This window comes from Zalophus californianus, chromosome 12 (assembly GCF_009762305.2).
Source record: "Zalophus californianus isolate mZalCal1 chromosome 12, mZalCal1.pri.v2, whole genome shotgun sequence".
Classification (NCBI taxonomy): Eukaryota; Metazoa; Chordata; class Mammalia; order Carnivora; family Otariidae; genus Zalophus; species Zalophus californianus.
The window spans coordinates 1,342,562-1,353,455 of record NC_045606.1 but is presented as its reverse complement, the minus strand read 5'-3'; the positions used below and the strand labels follow the sequence as shown (position 1 = coordinate 1,353,455).

Genomic DNA, 10,894 nt, shown 5'->3' with positions numbered 1-10,894 from the left:
ATCTCCGAGTCCCCCAGAAACCAAACACAACCAGGGAGCCAGAGGGCAGGAAGAGACCGTTTAGGGGGGTCCTCTGTCCTAGGCCCGGGCAGGGAGGGGCAAGGGCCTGGCGGGGGGGGGGGGGTGTAGGGGAAAGGGGGCCGGGATGGGGGGAAGGAGAAGGGGCAGGGCGGGGCAGGGGCTCGGGGGTGGGAGTTGTAAGGGGAAGGGGGTCTGGGCTGGGCAGGGGGAAAGGGCAGGGGCAGGAGGGGGAGGGGCGGGGCAGGGGGGCCAGGGCGGAGAGATGGGGTGGGGGAGGCGGAGAGGCCAGCAAGGGGCGGGGCGAGGTGTGGATCAGGGAGGGGACCGCTCACAGAGTCCCCAGCGCAGGTGCTTGTTAGAGCACCTAGCGAATGTACGGATTTTCATAAATCCAAGTACACTTTGTGTAGCCGGTGAGGGAAGTGCCTACCTTAGCACATTTACAGTTTATGTTTTATTTCTAGCATTTCTAACATTACGGGGAAGAAACAAACCAAGAAACAGACTCTTACCTCTAGAGAACACACTGATGGTCACCAGAGGGGAGGGGGCTCGGGAGGGAGGGGGAAACAGGTGCTGGGGATTCAGGAATGCACCTGTCATGAGGAAAAAAACAAGATAAAATAAAGACTAAGAAACACAGAAACAAATAAATAACTAAGCCTTCGAGGTGGTGCCACAGTGGACATTTTGCAAACGGGGGGAGTCTCAGAGGTGAAGCAACTTCACATCCACGATCTTACAGAGTAAAGAGGGGGGCCCCCATCATTTACGGTGATGACTCGTAGCCTGATTGCCACTTGGAGCAGACACGTAGAGAGGTCAAACATTAAATGGGGCGCTGGCCCAGCCCTGAGATTTCACCGTCTCGGATCCGCCTGAAGATCCACTTGACAGAGAAGGGGACGCGACGTCGTGTGATGACAAAGGCTCTGGACTCCTGGAGCCCGGTCGTCTGGGTTCGGATCCCACTCTCAACCTTGGGAAAAATCTCTGCACTCATCCTGAGATGAGTGGCCCCGAGAAGTATCTTCAGAGTGGCCCTGAGAACACAGCGGGTCTATGTAGGTGTGGACGGTCCTTGGGGCCCGGCCAGCACATTGCCAGCATCACAGCTGAGGTGATACTCATGTTCCCCAAAGTCTGCATGCGGCTGATAAAAGCAAAAGGCAGCAAGATCCTGGCGTCCAATAGGCCATCCCGTCAGCTGACCCACTATTACAGCATACTTAGAAATTCACACTGCTCCAAATACAGCTAAGTTTCCAAAACCATTATTCTGATTTTGGGCTAATTTGGGGGAAAGGCTTTCCAAATTTGTAGAGTCTAGAATGTAGAATGGTGCAATTTTATGGCTCAATGATAAATTATGTGACAGTGATAAAAGCCACTGGACAGGGGTATGTCACCGAGGGCTGTGAAATCCTGCCCTTCGTTTGGAACAAACACCCAGAGGACAAGAAAATGCAGACCCTGAAAGGTGTGGTCTCGCCTCTCCCCTTGGAAAGTAAACTTTAAATGTATGCACAGAAAGGAAATAGAACTGTTTGCAGGGATAGCAAAGGGAAGGTTTAAATACAACCAATTCTCTTAGAAATCTGCCTTTGGTTCAGTGAGAAGTGCATGCACGAAACAAGCTGAAGAGCTGCCCTCTGCCCAAACCTCCTGAGGGAAGACAGTTCCCACCAGCCCTTAACCAGCCACCCATGGAAAGATGGTGAGAGTAGGTTTTCCTGGCTTAGTTTCCAGATAGAAACTACGTCCAGATTCTATTAAATCGGAAATTCTCCTGATCAGTGCCTTGTGAGGCAAAACCCTGAAAAGGGGTTAAGTGTGGGATATTGTGTGACAATAAAATCTTTAGATTTCTTAATTCACTGTTCTTGGCAATTTGTAATTAAAAAAAACCAGGGTAGTGGGTTGAATAAAAGATCCCCAGTGGTGATTATTAGCAGATGTGTATGGGGAAAGAACAAAAAGCACTAAAGAGAGAAAAAAATTAGATTAGTACGAACACAGCCAAAAATTATTTCAGAAATGTGCTGGCAAAGTCGTCAAATAGACTATAATAATTAGCATTAAGGAATGACATCGATATTCAAATGTCTCTTTTACACACACACGGCCACCAGAGTTTGGGGACACGTGTGTCACTGGCAGAAGAAATAACTGTCTGCTAATCATTACATTCTACTTACACCATCTAAATCCTAAAACCAAGCAAACCCCTGGAATGTAAAGACAGTGTTGTGTTCCGTGCCCAGATCAGAGACTCGAAACACCATTCCCGAATCTAGTCTGACTCCGAGTCTGGGCAGGAGACCTTAGAGAACGAGCCTGAGGAGTCTCGTCACACCAGCAGCCACACAAGCATTAGGAATAGCTCAGGTCGTGTCATAAGGACTCAGAAGCCACAACTGGAAGAGGCCTCCACAGTCCAAAGGTGGGACGTAGGGAGCACTCACAAGGGTCGTGACTATCGTGGATGGAAGAGCATCACTGTGTTCAAAACCTCATGATTGATTGATCACTGTGTTCCGTCTCTGTCTCTGAATGATTCACTGTGTCTCCATCTCTGGTGTTGCACACACACCAGTCAGACCTCCAGGTCCCCTTGGGAGGAGAGCAAGGACCCACACATCTTGTGTGAGGCTGCAAATAAGGGAGAAGATGGAGAAGCATCACTGCCTTCCGCGTGCAATCTAGGGCTCCGGTTACCACATGACGGGTGGGGGGTGAGTTTCTCTGTATTAAAGGATTTCAGCTCACAAATGACTGAGAAAGAACAGCCTCGGGATTCCAGTCCCGATCAGCTTCTAATGAGGTCATGGGTCTCTACAGTGGTGGTCCTGGGGCTCCATGCACAGGAAAAGGGAAACAGGCATTCTTGTTCCCCTGACGCAAAGACACCCCAGTGCCTGGGCTGGGCTCTTACTCTCTGGTCAACTAGCATCTCGTTCGTGTGCAGATGTCACAGCCCATACGTGGGGAGCGTGGGGGCCAGAGGAGACCAGGAGCCCTAGTGATCCAAGACCACGCACCTGCCCCTGGCTCAGACTCTCCCGTAGAATCCCAGCTGAGCTCGGGTGCCAATCATCACTTCTTCAGTGATGCGGGCATCTCGGCATTTACCAGTAATAACATGACGCCAGAGATCTGGTCTTCAACATCTGCTTCGTTATGCTCCAAATCCATGTCAAAAACCTCTGGCAACCGCATAGTTTGGGGCTGAGGCCTGTCTTCAGCCCTCTGGATTATGTGGACAAACTCTCATAAAGCAGACACCGTCCGAGTTGGGTGCGTGGTGCGGAGCTCACCTGCTTCCTGCTGATGGACGAGGCCCAGGGCAATGCTCTTGGTGGATCTGCATCTGGCTGGAGACACCTTGTTGGGAAACATGTGGACGGTCAGTGCTTCTCCAAGGGAAGCACAGCCCAGAAATTTCACAAGGAGCTCTTGTTTGCATCACATTCTTTCATTAATAATTAATATAATAGACAAGTGCTCTCTGTAATTTTCAGTGTTCAGTAACAGTATTGTTGAAGTAACTTTAAATGAATAACCTCAATTTCCGTTTGTTGTCGCTCGTCCTTCTGAGCAGCAGTGCATGCCTCCAGCACATCTGCTCTGTACACAGCTCTGTACTCGCTTTCGCTCGCTGTCCTGAGATTCGCAACTGGATTCCCTGCCTCGGGGATGCCTCAAAACACATGTGTGCACACACACACACACACAGCACAAACACACACGAACGTACACATCATGCATGTGTGCACACAACACACACAAGCACACACAAGCACACACATGCACATATGCATGCACAGCATGCGCACACATGCACATGCACACATACAGAACACAGCCACACACGTGTGCACGCACACTCATGCACACAGCACAAACACACATGAACATACACAGCATGCATGCATGCACACAGCACACACAAGCACACACATGCACATATGCACGCACAGCATGTGCAGACACGCACATGCACACATACAGAACACAGCCACACACGTGTGCGCACACATGCATGTGCACACACACACACACACACACACACACTCAAGCTCGGTGTCATTTTACTGGAGACCTTCCTTCAGTGGACGGGTGCCTGGGATTTGGAACTGCATGTCCCCCGCTCCTGCCCCTATGTGCACCCCGCTGGTCCACACTCACTGTGTGACCTGCCACAGTGTCCCCTAGAGACAGACTGCACATCCCCCCAGGGATTCCTCCAACATTGTGTCCTTTAAACACTAATATGCCCTCGCACCCTTGTCAGATTGTGTGGCCCAAGACACGCCAGAACGTTCCACGGCTGCTACCCCAGCCCTGCCGTGCACCCTGAGTCTTGGGTGGCATTCATCTTCTTCCTCACTCTCTGCGTCTCCTGACACTCTGCCCCTCGGTCCCCACGTGGTTCCAGTTCCGTGCTTCTGCTCCTCTGGGCATTTAACCCCACTGGCACTGCTCTTGATTTTTCTTTCACCAAAACCCTTTTCAAGTTTCAAATCTGAACTGAAACACTGTGTTATTTTCTCGGGCAGCCATAACAAAATAACACAATATCCCTGCCTTAACCAAAAGAAATGTATTTCTTCTCCCTCCCCCGAAGGCTGCAAGTCTGATATCAAGGTGCCACGGGGCTGGCTGATTCCCTCTGGAGGAAGGTGAGGGGACCTGGCCCAGGCCTGGTCCAGCTTCGGGGCCGTTTCTGGTAATCGCTGGTGCTCCTTGGTGGTAGATGCATCACCCTCATGTCTGCCTCCATGTCCACCAGGCATTCTCTGTGTGTGTGTGTGTGTCCACGTCCAAATGTCCTCTTTTTTTAAGATTTTATTTATTTATTTGAGAGAGCGAGAATGAGAGAGAGAGAGAGTACATGAGAGGGGAGAGGGTCAGAGGGAGAAGCAGACTCCCTGCCGAGCAGGGAGCCCGATGCGGGACTCCATCCCGGGACTCCGGGATCATGACCTGAGCCGCAGTTAGATGCTTAACCAACTGAGCCACCCAGGCGCCCCCAAATGTCCTCTTTTTATAAGGACATGGGTAGTTTTGTTGAGGGGCCCACCCTGTTCCAGCAGAAGCTCATCTTAACTGAATGCACCCGCCCCAGCCCTATTTCCCGGTGAGGCACTAGGGTTAGGAAGCCTGCTCCTATTCAACAGTTCAGCCCAGAACAAAACCCAACCCTCCCTCCTTCATTCTCTTCCAATGGAAGTGGAGTCTCTAAGACAAGTTGGCATTGTGTCCATCCACGTTGGTAGGCCAGGCTTTGCCTCAGTGACTTAACATCATATTCTCCTCATTTGCTTTTTCCAGCACCCTAAGGTGGCATTTGAAGTCTGTGTTCCCTGATCCACTGACATACTATCAACCCCAAATCACGTGTATGGGGGAGCTACCAAGTGCTGATTCCTGAACATTGCTCACCTCACCTGATCCCTGTACAAACCGGCAGGTTTGGAATTATTTCCAATTTATAGGCGAGGAAGCTGAGTTCAGGGGACTCTAGTGACCACCGTCATGGAGTTCATCAGCAAGCAAAAATGCAAAGTCTGCATTCCAGAAACGTTGAAACACTTGTCGGTGATGAACACAATGACATCGATGTTCATGAGGATTCTTTGAAGTCTTCATGCCGATGGGATTTGGGGCTGGGAAATTGGCAAAAAGCTATACAAATTCCAAGGCCCATCCCCACATCTCATCTCCAGGGATGTTTTGGGTTTGCGTTCCTCTCCTTTTTGCACGAATAGGAGGAGAGACAGAGAGACACAGTAACTCACAGAACGACCTGGATTCCTGCTGCAACTCTGCACCAACCGGCCACGTGTGGCCTGAGGGAGAGGATTTTCTGGTCTGCGCGAGAGGGATAATAACGGTGCAAGGCTCCTGAAGGACTAAACGAACAGACATGCTCAAGGCTTAATACGGCGCCTGGCACACCCATCCCTCCACTGGCCTCTGTCGGTGATGCTGAGCACACGGACCAGCTTCCGAGGGAGGAATTTGTGCAGGGGCTCGTTGGGGGAAGTCTACTCGCTCAGCATCAGCAAGCTGGTCTGCAGCAAATCTTGGGAGCCAGTCCCTGGAGATCTGCCACCTGTGTCCTGTTTCTCTTACCTCTGCCATATCAGTTTACGAATGTGTCCCCAGAGAAACGGGATTGTATAGAGGACACTGGCAAGGTCGTTTCCCCCATGCTTTAAACGATTCAGTTTCTACCAAGACAGATCAATAGACATTTTGCTTGGAAAAAATATTCAAAAATGTTTTTGATAATGAGTAGTGGGATTTTCACCGCCCCTCACGTACAACCAAGAACACTCCTGTGCCTCTTGAACAATGGCCGTGCCGCGGTTCTTCTCACCAAACTCTCGTCCTGACCACGTTTCTGTCTTCAGGGACCACACTGACCTGAAGCCGGAGCTTCTGTCTGGAATGGGACGGTTCATCCCTGGGCATGTCTAACAGTGGGTAGCCCTTTCACAGGACGGATTGTTCAAACCAGAATCCCACGCGGAGTCAACACGTTCGTGGTTCATTAGATCATCGTACAAGTAATGCTGCACGACTACGCGTCACTGGTAACAGGATGGGCCGAAGGCAGTACGGGCAGGGGAAACCACCATCTGTCTCCACATTGCTAAGCACCAGCTCTCAAAGCATGCCTAGAGGATCACTGGTGGTCAAGGTGGGTCTTAGGAGCATGCTGAGCAGCCGGTGTTCTGAGCTGAAGCAACCCCAGGGTAAAAGGTAGGGGCTGTTTTAGCATTTCATTCCCGGGTGTTGATAAAGCACCCCCTCCCTGCACCCGTGCCGGAGATGCTGGGCTCATCCCGACCTGGTGCTGGAGCCTGTGGCTTGGACACCACACTGTCTTTAAGTCGGCTCCCCGGTGTAACCTCTCTTGTCCGGGAGGCGAGAAGGGCAGAAAGACCACTGGGTGGGCCTTACAGCTCAGCTTGCCTACAACATAAGACCAAACCCCCCTCGGATCTTTGGCCGCAAGCACGGCACCTTCTCCTCCCTGCCCCCACACCAGGGCCCGAGCCCGCCCCCATCCTGCAGGGGTGGCACTCTGTGTCCCCCCCGATGCTCTCCACTCTGGTTCTGCATTTGTGCCCATTAACAAATGGCTGTTTTTCTTTTAAAGTAGAATTTTACCTCCTGGCAAAGGAAAATGAACGTTAGAGTCTCGTTTAAGATTCCTTCACTAAAATTTTGCACGGGCTCAGACCCAGTGGAACATCTTCGCATTCCCTGTGACTAATTAAAGCAAAGGAAGAAAAAGGCACGGAGTATGCAGGACCCCCGCCCCCCGAGCACCTGAGCAGGCAGCTGTGTCTCACTGGTTCCACATTAACGATTTACCCTCATGTGGGAGGAGAGGGGCGCATCCTTCATGTGCTTCACTTCTGGCAAACGTTTCCCATGGCAAATGTGGAAACTCTTGCAAAAGTCATGGATAAGACAAGTCTCCAGAATTTCCACTGCAAACTGCAGGCCAGTATTTCCTTGGAACAGGGAGGCTCCACGGCATCGCATGCTCTCTGCTAAGACTGAGGGATTTTGTTTAATAGTACCCCCAGTCCTGCCCAGTATTCCGATTATATTCTCTTCACGGAGTTTCCATTGGAGCTTGTTACAAATGGTCACTTCTGTCACCTAAGCACAATGATTTTGTTGCATAAAATCCCAGGACTGGAGACTGAGCATGTTCACCTCAACGAGTACCCGAGTGAGCCAGATGTGGGTGCCCCAAAACCACAGGGTGAAAAATGCTAAGCAGAGCCCCCGCTTTTGAGCATGGGTTCAGATGCCCCCAGGAGTGGACCTGGTGTACGTTTCCAACTTCAGTTGTCTGGTCCAACTCACACACTTCACCGGGAGCCACTCTGTTGGCGATGCCCGTATGATCCTTCCCCATCCTCTCCCACGTCTGCCCACATCCTTGTGCTCACCTTCCACACACTGCCACGGCCACGTGCAGACATCTCCTACCTGCCTTCCAGGCTCAGGGCGCATATAACCGCTCCCCTCTGGGGTGCCTTCCCAGCCAGGATGTGCGGTGGGGTCTTTCTCAGGGGCATCCACCCGAGAGCTTGCATAGAAGAACGACACGCACCCATTATTCTCCTTGCAATTTTTTGTGTGTGTGTGTACACATTTAGTTTTATTGTAACAAAGCAACTTGTACACTTTTAACGTTTAAAACTGAGCATCATCTTTCCTTTCCGGTGAAACAAAAAGAAAATTTAAAAATAAACAGGAACAAAATTACAATAGAGAAGGTCAATTCCAAATAAGATCCTACAGGTTCTGCTGATTCTCCCATGGAGTGGCAGGGCTCAAGTCATCATTAGGAGACAGTTTTATTTTAAAAGCGTCATCTTAAACTGCAAGGATGTCCGTTAAACATCACAATTAAACACGCCAAAGGAGAAGCCATGTTGTCAAAATGCCCACTTAACCCACCCAAACATCTCAAGCCCACCCTTTGCTGTCCTTCTATAACCCCATTTTTTTAAGTTTTTTTTTTCCTTTTTTTAAACAAGAGAAAGTAGACGGGTACATGTTGGTAAATGCTAACTGTCCATATTCACATAGAGACACAGTGTAATCTCTGAGCCCAATATACAGAGAAAGGAGGAAAAAAGCTAGAATTCTATGCACTACTACACAGGGGCCTCGCACCCTCCAGCTTCCAGCAGAGCCAAGGGAGCAGAAGGTTTTTCTTTTTTCCCGCAGAGCGCGGTGGTGGTGATTCCATAAAGTTTTTGTTGAGACAGGAAGGGATTAAAATGAATTTGGAACAGAAAGGGGTAGAGATTCTTTTCCCACTGTATTCTGCTCAAGGTATTTCCCCCCAAAATAAGTTGAGAACCATGGTATAAAGGGAGAGAAAAGAGACTTCAAAAAACAGGGCGAATGAGCCCAAGAGAAGAAAAAAAATAAAAAAAGACGGCAACTTGCTCCCAGGGACTGAAGACAATTAAAAAAGGAAGGTTGGAATCCATCAGTGTTCCATTAGTCATCTTCTCCTTCATCCCCCCCTCCTCTCCTTCCTCCCCCTCATCATCGTCTTCATCTTCACCTTCATCCTCGTCTCCTTCTTCATCGATGTCTTCCAATCCTTCTTCTTCTTCATCATCATCATCGTCTTCTTCTCCTTCCCCTTCTTCATCATCCATATCCGGAACCAAGTAGTACTGTAACGGATTTGGCCAAATATCATCTTCGATGACCTCTCCTGACTCATCCGCACCTGCATCAGAGTGGTCCGTAAACCAGGTGAAGAAGCTCTCTGGCTCCTCATGCTGTCTCTTCCTGCTGGCTTTATTCTGTGTTTGACTGGAACATTTTGTCAAATCCTTTCCAGATTTCCATTAGATTTCGGTGGACTTTGAAGATGGATCACCACTCTCATTCAGATGAAATTCTTTGGAGAGAACTTTATTTTCGAAGTAAGGGTTTTCATCAAATTAAAAATCTATTCTGTAACCTGATTTCATATCTTCAAATTCTGTCACTTCAACTCTTGTCAAATAATGCAGCGCCCCTTCATCCTCCTCCCCAAGCAGTGCAGACACTTGTGGATGGTTGACAAATGTTGTTACCCAGAAATTGGGGATTTTGGCGATCAATTCCGACCTCTTCTGAAAAAATGGTTGGCGGAGTTTGTTATATTTCTGTTCTACTTTCAAAATCTCCTCACTGGCTTGTTCATTAAGTCTGTCTATTTCATTTTGTACTTCATCAATACGTTCAATTGCTCTTGCTGTTCTTTTTCTGAGGTCTCGTCGGCCCCGTCGTGGTTGGAGTTGAGGTCCTTTTTACTGACTTTGGCCGCCGGCGCCGACACGGTGCTGCTCCGCGGTCCGGGGAGGGGGGGAAGCGGGGAGGGACTCTCCTTGCAATTTTGCATCAGGTTTCATGGGATCTCTGGTTTGCCATCCTCAAGGGAAGGATGTAGGCAAAGAAAGCCTTTGAACCCACTGAGAACCCACACGCGTAGAGCAATACATACTTGCGTGAATGGAATCTTCAGGAAACAGCCTGATGAGCAGGAAGGGGCAGATAGCACTTGACTGAGAGACAAATGTGACGAGGCAAATGTAAGGTGAGGGTGTTCCTCCGAGCATGAGGGTCCTCATCTCTGAAGAGAGGTGGGAGGGGCCGGTCCGGATGACCTCGCACATTGTGACCCAGCCTGTGGCCCTGGTTGTGGGGACGGCAGGAGGGAGGGCGGGTGGCTCAGGCTCAGTGGTTACAACTGCAGAAGGAGAGCCCACCGCAGGTAGCTGGGAACAGAGCCTTACCTGGGATCGCGTGGTCCTGACCTGAGAGATTCCCGGACAGTAGGAGGAGGTACAGATTTATGTTTTGTTTAATTTTATTCTCTTTAAACTGTGGGAAAATACAGTTTTCCATCTTCACCATGTTTAACTGTACATTCACTTAATCCCATGGCATTAAGCACGCTCACACTGCTGTGTGGCCTCCACGGTCCACGTCCGGAACGTTCTCATCTCCCCAAATGGAAGCTCTGTCCCCAGGAAACACCAGCTCCCCGTCCCATCCCCCGTCGCCCCCCACTCTGCTCTCTCCTCTGTGGATCTGACCGCTCTGGGGACCTCGTGCACGTGGAACCCTACAGTGTGTCTCCTGTGTGTGGCTCTTTGTGCTCAGCCTCACGTCCTCCAGGTCCATCCACGTTGGAGCAGGTGTCAGAGTGTCCTTCCTTTTCGCGGCTGATGATAGTCCACTGTGTGGATGGACCACATTCTGTTTATTCATTCACCCATCAATGGACACTTGGTTGTTTCCACCTCCGGGCAGTCATGAATATGCATCT

General features: G+C 50.1%; 1 pseudogene; it reads right to left on the bottom strand.

The window, feature by feature from the left end:
- Nucleotides 1–8,580: 8,580 nt before the first annotated feature.
- On the bottom strand, nucleotides 8,581–9,964 carry LOC113911133 (annotated as a pseudogene).
- Between the last annotated feature and the right edge of the window lie 930 nt (nucleotides 9,965–10,894).